The sequence below is a fragment of the Arvicola amphibius genome, chromosome 7, assembly GCF_903992535.2.
Source record: "Arvicola amphibius chromosome 7, mArvAmp1.2, whole genome shotgun sequence".
Lineage (NCBI taxonomy): Eukaryota > Metazoa > Chordata > Mammalia > Rodentia > Cricetidae > Arvicola > Arvicola amphibius.
The window spans coordinates 131,014,009-131,027,496 of record NC_052053.1 but is presented as its reverse complement, the minus strand read 5'-3'; the positions used below and the strand labels follow the sequence as shown (position 1 = coordinate 131,027,496).

The 13,488-nt window shown below is 44.8% G+C and overlaps 1 protein-coding gene and 1 non-coding gene across 2 annotated transcripts in view; one reads left to right on the top strand and one right to left on the bottom strand.

Annotated features, from left to right (window-relative positions):
* The window catches only part of Dock4 (dedicator of cytokinesis 4), a 412,188-nt gene that overhangs the window by 126,502 nt on the left and 272,198 nt on the right, over positions 1-13,488 (top strand). The window lies entirely within an intron of this gene.
* Positions 11,184-11,256, bottom strand: Trnak-cuu. Its single transcript has one exon. It is a non-coding gene; the product is annotated as a tRNA-Lys (tRNA).

Sequence of the window (13,488 nt, the reverse complement as noted above, 5' to 3'; positions counted from 1 at the left end):
CTGAGTCTGTGTGCTCATATTCACTATGCCGTGTTCATTTAGTGTATTAGGTGGAGCCAATCTTCCCCACTTCTTTTGCAGGGTACATTGATATAGGTGATGGTTCACTGGATTCGCAAGTGATACCTGGGAAGTGAGCAAGGCTTGAAGAATTCTCTAAACTGTCAAGGATGTTGGAACTGTAGGGAGCAGGGTGTGCTGAGAACAGAGACAGTTCCTGGGACTGGCTTCTGAGGAGCTGGCGCTACTTCCGTGGTACTACTGTAGCTGAATTCAGGTCACTGGACGCCTGAGATCCAGGCTGTTGAGGAGGGATGGGCCTGCATCCTAGAGCCAAGATTTCAGAATGGCAGCATACGGTATAGAGAGGGGGCTGTTATGAATGGGAAACTAGCCAACGAGATGCAAGCTTTTCTCCTCCAACTGCCATGCCACTATACTATTTACAAGGTAGATTTCCCCAGCTCGAGAGACTTTCTAAAGTCAGCTCTTTGTAGTCACATGGAACTATGCTTTTTTTTTTTTAACTGTCGGAAAGGAAGTTGGAACTATCTTATTGAGCTTCTGAGAAAGGAAATAGAAGAGGCTTCGGTGGTTTTGGAGCCAAGAATGATTCTAGCTTTAATTTTCAGATTGGTTTATAGTAAAACCAGTTTATCATGGGGAAGCTCCAGGTATTGCTTTTCAACCTATGACAGTCAAAAAATTCCTGCAAAATTGTACCCAGAGAATCAGAAGTTCAGATCATCGTCCGCTACGTAGAATGTTTAAGCCAGTCCCGACCCACATGAGACCCATCTCAGAGAGGTGGGGGAGGTAGGAACAGGTACTGTCTGATCCATTTAATTTAAGAGATGAGAGTCTATGGACCTTTGACAGGGATGAACGTAACTCACTAATAATGGACCAATCAGCCAGCACATCATTCCAAGGCTACTTTCCTTGTAGCTTTCTCTTCTACGGTCATGACATGCAAGCAAGAAGATAATCATTTGCAAAAGAAATAAATTCAAAAGTTAGAAGCTACCTGAGAGGATTGTACTGCTGTCCCTTCAAGAGACTGCTTCTCTGTGTGTGTCATTCCTACTGAAAGGAGAGCCCAAGAGATGGGCGTGGTGAATTCCCTATTCTCGGCTTCCTTTCTTCCTTTCTTTTCCTCCCTGTTTCTTTCCCTTCTTTTCTTCCCTCTCTCCCTCCCTCATTTTTTTTTTTTTTTGTTTTTCTTCACTCAACATTTACCAGGTGCTTTGGAATGTTTGCTGCAAGGACAAGAGGAAGAAGCCCCTGACCTGGAAATACTAAAGCCTGCCGGCAAGGAGAAATACAAACAAAGGGAGAAGGAATGATTGTTCTGAACAGTTGAAAATCGCTGTGTGATAGTTGTCTTCAGCAGTCAGCTCTGGAGATGGACAGGAGTGCTAGATATATCTGGAGCATAGCTCTGCCAGGGACTGTGCCTAAGGCAAAATCATATTGCAACCAGCACTATTTGAAAAAATAAAATCAAACAAGAATTATCTAGAACACATTGTTTTCCCTTCTGCTGCCTGGTTATGAGGAATGCTGTATGGCGAACCCTGTTCTGCCAGCTGCTCCCTTCAGCTTTGCCTGCAGGCTTCTCTTGTCTTCAGAGAGGAAACGGGTGAAGCAATACAGGGCCCTGGACACTTCATCGGTTAGAGCTCTCCTTATGTTCCTTTAGCCCCGTCAGCTACCAGACACTGGTAATTCATAGCCGGAAGGGATCTGGGTTGGGCTAAGAAGGCCTGGACATCTACTTTTCATTCTGACACTGATTTTGGAGTATTTCTTTGCATTCATTTCCTGGTGGAGACTGGGGCCCAAGGTCTTCATATGGTTTTCTTTTTAGTAGTGCTTTGAATAAAACTCTCAAGACAGCCCCGTGTCTTCTGATGGCCTTCCGTTCTCTGACGCCATACGTCTGGCTGTTTGGATACTGCCAACGTCACTAGGTTCTAAAATCCAGTGTGACTCAGCTCACTCTTAGTCTTTCCCCTCAAAAGCAAGTCATTTCTGGTAACAACTGTCATCATTCACCGGCTCACTTCTGAGGTGTGGAGATAGTTGTACATCTTCATTCTCCTCTTGGTGTCTAGAGGGCTCAGGTCCACTTCCGGACATTATTATTATTATTATTGGAATCTTCATGTCATCCTCATCCAGCCCATCCTCCACACTGCCTTTCCAATGAACTTGTTCCTTTTTTTTTTTTTTTTTTTTTGGTTTTTCGAGACAGGGTTTCTCTGCAGCTTTTTTAGAGCCTGTCCTGGAACTAGCTCTTGTAGACCAGGCTGGCCTCGAACTCACAGAGATCCGCCTGCCTCTGCCTCCCGAGTGCTGGGATTAAAGGCGTGCGCCACCACCGCCCGGCCCAGTGAACTTGTTCTTGCGTAGTTCCTTCAGATCCTTCAGTGGATCGCCATTGCTGCAACAGAGACCAAAGCTCCTATCCAAAACTGGGCATGGGAGTGCATGCCTGTGATCCCATCACTTAGGAAGCAGAGGCAGGCCGAGCTTTGTGAATTTGAGGCAAGCCTGGTCTCTATAGTGAGTTCCTGGCCATCCAGAGCTACATAGTGAGACCCTGTCTCAAAAGGAAAACCACACACAAAGAAAACAACCAACAAAACAGACTGAAACCCCTTCCAGAGAAAGCCACCTTCCTTCTTCCCTTGTTTATCCTCTGCTTCCACCCTTTGCTGTCCTTTCCTATTCCATTGAGAGTTTCTGGGTGGGCATCCTTTCTCTGCTTGCGATCCGGCACCGAACTGGCTTGAACTGACTTTTCTTAGTCTGTGCCCTGGGTTCAGTGTACATATGCTTCTGTCTTTTCACAACCACCATTGACAACAGCAGCAGAAGGCGTACCACCTCCGAGGAATTCTCCTGTCACTCCATTTTGTCCTCAGAGCAACCCTGCGAGACAGGCAGCTGCCACTTCATCCACTTCACACATAAGGAAAGGTGAGAGCAGTTTTCCCTAAGTCTTCCAACAAGAGTCAGAATTGACCGTCAAATCATTCTCACTGTAAAGTCCTGCCTTTTAATTACGGCACTGTGTGACGTCTGTCATTAGGCCGAGGATCCCTGGAAGGCAAAATTTTAGGTTTAATTATGGGTGAATGAGCTTAAAGGAGAAGCGGACTGAAGGTGGGGATTTTTATAGTGTGTTCAGCTTCCACAGCCATCGCCCATTCCTCACCTGCTGGAAAAGCTTTGCTTCATTCACTGCTGGTGCGGATGTCAAGTGCTGCGTGGTTCTGGGCACAGCTAGTTGCTGTTGCGGAAGGCGCTGCAGTGTGTTTTAAATGTCAGGCAGTTCACTGATCTGAGGGAGGCACATTTGGGGCGGAATTAGAAAATCATCCTAGCGATTATTCATTAGTATTTCCCTTTTCAGTTGGGTTTCATTGTTTCAGCTGCGTACTTTTGTGTTACGTCATCACAGCAACAAGTCCCTGGTGAATCACTTGACGAAGAAGCATATTGGTTTCCGCTTGAGCCCTGGGATTCTCAAGAAAGGTCTCGGAACCATTAATTGTGCCACAGTATGAGCACCGAGTGCCGAGCACTGTGAGCGTGCCCAGAGTTGCAGGGGTGAATTGGACACCTAGTGCCGAGCACCCAGTGCGGATCACCCCGTGTAGAGCACCATGAGCGTGCCCAGGAATGCAGGGGTGAATACCCAGTGCAGAACACTGTGATCATGCCCAGGGATGCAGGGGTGAATACCCAGTGCAGAACACTGTGATCATGCCCAGGGATGCAGGGGTGAATACCCAGTGCAGAACACTATGAGTGTGCTCAGGAATGCAGGAGTGAATACCCAGTGTAGAACACCATGAGCGTGCCCACGGATGCAGGGGTGAACATCCCATTTAGAGCATTGTGAGCATGCCCAGGGATGCAGGGTGAATGGGACACCACCCTGGTACACTTGCAAAGCAATCTAAGTTGTTCAGTGCCACTCACCACAAACTGCTAATGATTACCTTGCTAGTGACAACAAACAGCCCCGAGTTTATTGCCATAGGTGGCTGCTGCTGTTTCCCACTGCAGTGACTTGATAAGCACTAGAGCGTCCCTGGGGGATTTAAGTGGTGGCCTGTCAAGCCTTTCACATCTTGTACATCCACCCTGCCCTGAGGAGTTTTCCTTTCCCAGAGGAACTGGATGCCAACTAAAGCTATCCGTTATAGAAGAGCTGGCAGCAAGCTAGTTCTGCCTGTCTCCTACAAGTCATACTGTCTTGAAACAGGCGACAGTCCTAGTATTCCGCCCTGTCATTTGCACTGCATGATTTTGTCTTCCTCTCAGTAACCAGTGAGAATATAGAAGACTTTCTTTTTCTCTCTCAACATCTGTTTGTGATCCATCAAGACTTGGCCGACGGGGCCCTCTAGGAATACCTCTCTGACAGACTCATGCCTGTACTCCAGTCTCCTACCATCCCGGGTCCCGAGGTGCCTTCAATTGCTTTGGTCAACAACTTAGGAAGGATAGTTGGCATTAGTCTGCCACATTGGGTGGTATCATGATAGTTCTCAGTTTGAATCTAGGAGTAGCAATTTATTTATTTACTTTTCGGGCTGACAATTGTGACTGATATTTTATTTCCTTGGGATAATGTTCACTGGGTGACGGTTGTAATGAGGTACAAGAAGGGCTCGGGAGTCATGTATGAATCTGTTGCATGGAGATAGCCAGCATGTTAACTAAGAGAGATGAGTGAGGCTCCCCACAGTGGCAGAACCACACACAGGTGTGTGTCTATGCTGGCATACTTGCAAGCATGTTTCCATATGCGTGGAGGCCAGAGGGTGGCGTGGAGTGTCTTTCTTCACCGCGTGTTCGAGATGTGCTCTTTTTTTTTTTTTTTTTTTCTTTTTTTTTTTGGTTTTTTTCGAGACAGGGTTTCTCTGCAGCTTTTTTTAGAGCCTGTCCTGGAACTAGCTCTTGTAGACCAGGCTGGCCTCGAACTCACAGAGATCCGCCTGCCTCTGCCTCCCGAGTGCTGGGATTAAAGGCGTGCGCCACCACCGCCCGGCTTCGAGATGCGCTCTTACACTGCACCTGGAGCTCACCGATTGGGCTAGATGAGTTAGTGTTGAAGTGAACTTTGCAAATCAAGTCTACTGGGATTAAATTTAGCTGTACGCCTGACTGCTATCATGCTAAGCCGATTCAATGAGAGTCTTTGGTCTGGAGCCTGTGACTGAAGCTCTCTAGGGCATCTCTCTCCTTAGTGGAAAACTGGGTAGTAGCATAGACTTTCAGGGCCAGTTTTACTAATTAGTTATTTATTGGGTGCTCCATGAACCAGACACGATGCTGGACTTTGGCAATACAGTGATGACCTGTTATCCTGACTCATGAAGTTCGTGTTTTACTAGGCAAGAAATATCAAGTAAACAAAAGTAATTATCAAGAAATAGAAAAGTAATGGGGGAAGAACAATCAATAGTAGTATATATGCCTGCCATGCCCAGAGTCCTAGCACTTCAAAATAATAATAATACCCAACAAAAAAGAACCAATATTTGTATATTTAGAAATAATAATGAAAATTGTCATCGTCATTTTGGATAAATAGCACTGAGGGAAAGTAATTCTAGTCTCACAAAGAGAGGCAGTCTCATGATATTTAGGATGAAAAGACCAAGCACACGAAGAACACATCTATCAGTTAATTTCATATTGCTATGATAAATACCTTCTCAAAGGCCTTCAGGAAGAAGGTGTTTCTGTTGGCTTCCAGGACACCATGGCAGTGTGAGTTTGAGGCAGCTGGTCACATCACGTCCTTAGCCAGGAAACAGAGAGAGATGAGTGCATTTTTACCTTTTTATTTCACCAAGGACCCCAGTCCTTGGGATGACATGTCGGAATTCTGTGTGGAACTCTCTTTGTCAAATAAATCTTTCTATAACCATCCTCATACACTAGCCAGGAGGTGTTTCCATGGTGACTCTAAATCCTGCCAAGTTGACAATCAAGATTAAGTATCCAAGCACAGGACAGAGTTTAGGCAGAAGAATGACACACACAGATAGCCTAACATGAGATCCATGGCATGATTCATGCCTTGAGCTGGCAGTGTCTCCAATGTGGCTCGAAAAGTAAGAGGGCACAAATGATTCAGGTTGATGTACGAGTTATTTAAGAAGCCCTACTAGTGGTAGCAAATGAGTCTGGAAGATCCAGAGAATAGCCTTCATAGGAGGTATCACAGAGACAGGGTGCCATTACAGAGACAGGGTGCCGTCACAGAGACAGGGTGCCATCACAGAGACAGGGTACCATCACAGAGAAAGGGTGCCATCACAGAGACAGACAGGGAACCATCACAGAGACAGGGAGCCATCACAGAGGCAGGGTACCATACAAGATATCACAGAGCCAGGGTGCCATAGGAGATATCCCAGAGACAGGGTGCCATCACAGAGACAGGGAGCCATCACAGAGACAGGGTGCCATCACAGAGACAGGGAGCCATCACAGAGACAGGGTGCCATCACAGAGACAGGGAGCCATCACAGAGACAGGGTGCCATCACAGAGACAGGGTGCCATCACAGAGACAGACAGGGAACCATCACAGAGACAGAGTGCCATCACAGAGACAGACAGGGAACCATCACAGAGACAGGGTGCCATCACAGAGACAGACAGGGAACCATCACAGAGACAGGGTGCCATCACAGAGACAGACAGGGAACCATCACAGACACAGGGAGCCATCACAGAGACAGGGAGCCATCACAGAGACAGGGTGCCATCACAGAGAAAGGGTGCCATCACAGAGACAGGGTGCCATCACAGAGACAGGGAGCCATCACAGAGACAGGGTACCATCACAGAGACAGGGTGCCATTACAAAGACAGACAGGGAACCATCACAGAGACAGGGAGCCATCGCAGAGACAGGGTACCATACAAGATATCACAGAGCCAGGGTGCCATAGGAGATATCCCAGAGACAGGGTGCCATCACAGAGACAGACAGGGAACCATCACAGAGACAGACAGGGAACCATCACAGAGACAGAGTGCCATCACAGAGACAGACAGGGAACCATCACAGAGACAGAGTGCCATCACAGAGACAGACAGGGAACCATCACAGAGACAGGGTGCCATCACAGAGACATGAAGCGGCGAAGATTGGAAATAACCAAAAATAGTCCTTTTATAATTACTCAATTTTAATACAAGGGGAGATAAGGGAACTTACAGAACCAAGGGTCCAGCGGAGCCGAAGGTGAGCGCAGGGCAGCGCAAAAGAACGGGCGCCTTCCGGCTCCCCAATCCTATTTAAGGGGAATGCTACCCCGCTGGAGCAGCCACGCCCCTGAACGCAGGGATTGGGCCAGCTGCCCCAACATCTCCCCCTTTTTGTCTAAATAAGACAGATTCAGAAACCAAATACAACTATATACAATGGGAACAGATCATATAAAATTACAAAAAGTAAACAATATCAGGCGAGAAGTATATAACGAAGAATTTTTCTAATTACTCTACTTTGAGAAGTCTAAATAATCTAGAAGGTAGCTACCATTATCTAATCTTCAACCCCATCAAAGATCTGAGAAGGAGAGTAAAATTACCAAAGCAACCAGGAAGCACAAACGAGACACTTCCAAAATGTGCAACAGAAGACAGAGACAATTGACTACCTGGGCAACCACACGAAGTCTTGATAGCAATGTTGAGGCAACCAACTTTGGCTGAGGCCTGAAAAAACCTGACATACCATTATACAATGGCAAGGAACCTTTAGTAGAACTATCCTATCCTGTCTTGGCAAGATCAGACAATTCTGTTTTATCCACTTATGGATATTTCGTACTTTAGTCAGTAATAGAGGTATGGGCTTTTCTTTGCCCCAAGGCCAGTTCTGCCAAGTAGAAGACAAACTCCCAGTGGAGTGTCTTTGGTGCTCAACGTTCTCTCGGGAGTAGAGCATTGTTGCCAGGAGTGATTGTGTCTCATAAATACAAAACTGTAGGTTAGATTAAAGGCCATGTTCTACAGTTCTTCAAAGAGGTTGAAGATTATGCTATCTATACTAAATACAACCTCTATGTGTCTAAAAAACCTGATTGTCCTAAATATAAATATGACCAACATATAATTCTCAACACTTATGTAACTGTATGACTAATAGAATAGACAACTGTGCAAAAAATGAAGACAATGATTTCCAAATGTAAACAGGGTCCTTACATAAATAATATCTGAGGTAGAAATGTACAGTGCTATATGGTAAACAATGTCAATATAACAATTGTTTCAAACAGAGGTAGTATCATACTCTCATACAATGTTCAATATATCAATATACAAGAATCAACACTCATATAGTTTTTTTTTAAAAAAAAGGAAGAAAAACAATAACTCACAAAAATCAATTATTCCTTCAGATCACCAGTTAATCCCTCCCTCCCCTTTTTTTTATATAAATACATATAGATATACACATAATTTATACCCCTGAGTCCATATAAAGCCTTCCACAACCCGACCACCCTATACCAGCCACCAATTAGTGTCCCTAAATCTGAGGGTAAACTTTGTTGGGAGGGGGGGCGTCGTCATCCAAGATTGCTTCCAGCTGACATAGGGGCGACTTTTCTTCCCAGGGGTTCCTGTGAAAGCAAATGATGGTAGAATACCCAGGGTAACATTTCGTCTAGGAAAAATGTGTCCAGCCTCTGAATTTTTTTTTTTTTTGAAAAATGAGGCCAGAATGTTGTCAAAAATGTGCACCATTCAAAAGTGTTCTGTGCAATTGGTACCAAAAAACAGGCCAAATATTAGCGCTACTAAAACATGACGTCATAATAACCAGTTGGAGTTGATGTTGCGGGGCCCCGTCTTCATCCTGGAAACTGCAAAGATTACTGAAGAAAAAAAAAATTTTGTCGTTTGTTGCGAGAGAGATAAGCATTATCTACAAGGACACATACAGACGTATACGTGCATATCTTCAATGAAAGGTGCATTAAAAACAACCATAGATATGAATGAAGGCAAAGAAGGCAAATATATTGGTACCATTATCAACATTATTGTTATTAATATTCTGTCTCATAATTTTACTCCTAACCTGAGACAGAAACTCTGAGAAATCTCTTATAAACAAGCTTGGAATTGGAGAGGGACTGAGCCAGAGTCCAACTCCAAGAAACCAGCTCTGAATATCTATGAAGAAATGCATATTGACACACATACAAAAATTGTTTTTTATACTCACCGAGCTTACCCAATGTTAATGCTGATCCTTGTTGGGTTGCAATTGGTTCCAATTCATCAATATTCAAGGTATGCAGGGTCCCTCAGGTCCTTTGAAGGTGAGCGTCTTCCTGTGGGGATAAGAAAAGAACCCTGCCCCCGTACTATAGGTTTCTTACCATCAGTATGGTCACCATCCTTGTGCATGAATTGTTATTTTTCTTTTCCAAGGGGCTTCTCCTCTTCAAACCGAACCTTTATTAATTTTGATGGTATCCACGATTTTTCTTTTCCTGTGGAGACAAGAGCAAAACCCCTTCCCCAGCGCAGCACATCCCCTGGCTTCCATTGTGAGGTTAGCACATCCTTGAAATAAACTGGTTGATTTAATTCAACAGACTTTTCCATTATCCAATGTCTCTCTGCAGCCGTTGTCCCCTTTTCATTAGCGTTGAGAAAATTCAAAGTTAGTAAAGCATTATGTAATCTATTTCTGGGGGTATTCTCCACCCCCTTTTGCTTGTTTAACATTTCCTTTATCGTCCTATTTGATCTTTCAATGACTGCTTGACCTGTAGGATTGTAGGGTATGCCTGTAACATGCTTAATATTGTAATAGGCAAAAAACCGTTTCATTTTTCTAGAGACATAAGCTGGACCATTATCCGTCTTTATTTGCGCAGGTATACCCATGATGGCCATGACTTCTAATAAGTGAGTGATTACTGAATCGGCCTTTTCTGAGCTTAAAGCAGTTGCCCATTGGAATCCTGAATAAGTGTCAATGGTATGGTGTACATATTTTAATTTTCCAAATTCTGCAAAATGGAACACATCCATCTGCCAAATTTCATTCCTTTTGGTGCCCTTTGGATTAGTCCCTGCAGGCAGTGGTGCTTGGTTATAGAAAGAGCAAGTAGGGCATTTCTTTACAATCTCCTTAGCTTGTTGCCATGTAATAGAAAACTCTTTTTTCAAGCCTTTGCTATTGACATGATGCTTTTCATGAAATTCGGAAGCCTGCAGCACACTACCAATCAATAGCTGATCAATATCTGCATTGCCACGTGCTAAAGGACCTGGCAGACCCGTATGGGATCGGATGTGTGTTATATACATAGGGCAAAGTCTGTTCCTGATCATTTCTTGTAAACAATTTCTGGATAAACAATGAGGTTAGTTCAGTATCATCAGGTATGAATTCGGCAGTTTCAATATGTAAGATAACTCTTTCTGCATATTGTGAGTCAGTAACAATGTTAAGAGGTTCCTTAAAATCCCTTAGCACCATAAGAATGGCAAATAACTCTGCCTTTTGGACAGAATCATAAGGACTTTGTTCCACCTTACTCAAGTCTTCTGATTTGTAGCCTGCCTTCCCTGATTTATTAGCATCAGTATAAAACGTGCGGGCTCCAGTTATCGGAGCATCACGGACAATTCGAGGAAGAATCCAAGAAGTTCTCTTTATAAAGTTAAGCCTTTTGCTTTTTGGATAGTTGTTATTAATTTCTCCTAAAAAGTTAGCACAAGCTCTTTGCCATGGTTCATTATCTTCCCACAATTTTCGTATCTCATCAGCGGTGAAAAGCACTATGATTTCTGCTGGGTCTATGCCTGCTAGTTGGCGAAGTCTCAATTTACCTTTTATGATTAGTTCAGAAACCTTTTCCACATAGGTTTTTAATGTTGGGGCAGCTGGCCCAATCCCTGCGTTCAGGGGCGTGGCTGCTCCAGCGGGGTAGCATTCCCCTTAAATAGGATTGGGGAGCCGGAAGGCGCCCGTTCTTTTGCGCTGCCCCGCGCTCACCTTCGGCTCCGCTGGACCCTTGGTTCTGTAAGTTCCCTTATCTCCCCTTGTATTAAAATTGAGTAATTATAAAAGGACTATTTTTGGTTATTTCCAATCTTCGCCGCTTCATCTGGCGCCCAACGTGGGGCCCGAACCCACGACCCTGAGATTAAGAGTCTCATGCTCTACCGACTGAGCTAGCCGGGCCCCTGAACGCAGGGATTGGGCCAGCTGCCCCAACAGAGACAGACAGGGAACCATCACAGAGACAGGGTGCCATCACAGAGAAGGGAACCATCACAGAAATGGGGGACAATCAAACAGACAGGGTGCCATAGGAGATATCACAAAGCCAGGGTGCCATAGGAGATATCACAGAGCCAGGGTGCCATAGGAGATATCACAGAGCCAGGGTACCATAGGAGATACCATGAAGCCAGAGTGCCATAGGAAATGTCACAGGGCTAGGATTATAGAGGAGATATGACAGAGTCAGGGAATTAAAGATACCTATTTTTGTTGTTGTTGTTTTGTTTTGTTTTTTGAAACACGATCTTACTGTAGAGCCCTGACAGTCCTGGAAATCTCTATGTGGACCAGGCTGGCCTGGAACTCACAGAGCTCTGGCTGCCTCTGCCGGGATAAAGGTTGGATCACCACCTTTCTAATACATCTACAGATGGCAGTGTTTTCTCGGTGCTCCCTGACAGTCTGCCAGTTTTGCATGCGTACTACTTTGTGTCTCCAAATTTATTCTTTGTATAAGGATGTAGTGACGTTTAATGTGGGTCCACCTTAGTAGCCTCATTTTAAATTAATTGCGTGTGTAAAGACCCTACCATCAAATGTCACATTCTGAGGTTCTGGGGGTTTACACTTCAGCATATGTATTTTAGGAGTATACACTTTAGATCTAATAGTGTTTTTCTCATAGTTCTTGCTACTCATTATCGTTTCTAGTCTAACAAGACAAAGCCTGTGCTGCCCACTTGTTATTGTTGCCTAGTGCAAAAACTATAGTATGTTTTAAAAACTCTCATTATTAGAGCAGCCCAAAACAGACAGTGGTTTCCTCTTCACAGATCCAAGTGCTGGTAGAGGGAGGAGCTGGCCTTGGGAATGTTTGCTCCAGTGGTCAGCATCTTTCCCAGCTTTCTTTTCTAGAGTCCTGTGTGTGCCAGGGTCGCTTGTGCAGACCATAGATTCCACCCTTGCTGGCTGAAGAAGGACTTATTGTAAGCTATCGGCTGGTTTACAGACTCTTTGCAAAGTTGCAGAAATGTGCTGGAGGCTAGATTTCCAGGAGCATTTTCTAGAACCACCCCCACAGGATTAGCTTGACAAGAGAGAGCTGCTGCTGCTGCTGCTGCTGCTGCCGCTGCTGCCGCCGCCGCCACCATCCCCCAGAGCCACATAGCTTCTCCTTCCAGCTGCGCACCGTCTCCAAATCCACAACTGTCTGCCATCACCTATGCTTGCAAAGTAGATGCTCAGGTTCCACAAGGTCAGATAAAAATGTGCCAGGCTGCACAACGGCTACCAGGGAAGGCTGGAGAGGACTGGCAGAGCTGCCACACTTTCTGCTTCTAACCAAAAACAAACAAACAAATAAACAAGCAAACAACAATAACAACAACAAAGAGGTTTGCAGGACCCACCAGTGTTCCTACGATCGATATTCAAGATACTCTCCACCTTTCCTATCCCCCAAGCCCTGCCTTGTCAAGTGATAAAATAGGATTTATGAGAAGGTTTGGGTAAAATACTAAGAGCCAGATGAGACACTGAGAAATCTGTGCAACTCATCAGTAAATGCCCTTCATTTTGTTATGGCACACTGTCAGACAAGAGGACGGTAGAGGATGTGAAAGAAGAGATGGTGGAGAGAAAGCACAGCTGTGCCTTCCTGATTCCCGGGCTCCTGTCTTAAGGCTCCCCTGGAACTAGTCGTTTCCTGTTTGGTTGTTCAGACTATAAGATTCTGTAGCTATCTTCTCCACTGTGGTTATTTTAAACTGGGTGCATCAGTGTGCTTTGTGTCTCTTAAGGTGGACTTCTCGATCTTTAGGGAATGGGGAGCTATGTGTCGGTGTATCCTCATTGCTGAATCACCTGATGACATACAGGAAATGAAAAACTTCCGTGCTAGCAAGAGAGACAGAAAGATCAGATGGTATACTTTTATTACGCATGCATTTGTAGATAAAATTGTTCAGCTATCTCTCATCTGAGCTCTCTTGTCATATTACTGTTTTGGTGCGGGGAAAATATCAGGACCAACATCAGCACCAACACTGGCCAGTCATTACTGTATATTCACCAAGAGATACTGTATAAAACACCAGCTGAATGTATTAATACTGACAGCTGTCTTCCCTTTGGGTTATATACAATTTAAGAAATTAGCTGAGTGGTGGTGGCTCGCACCTCTAATCCCAG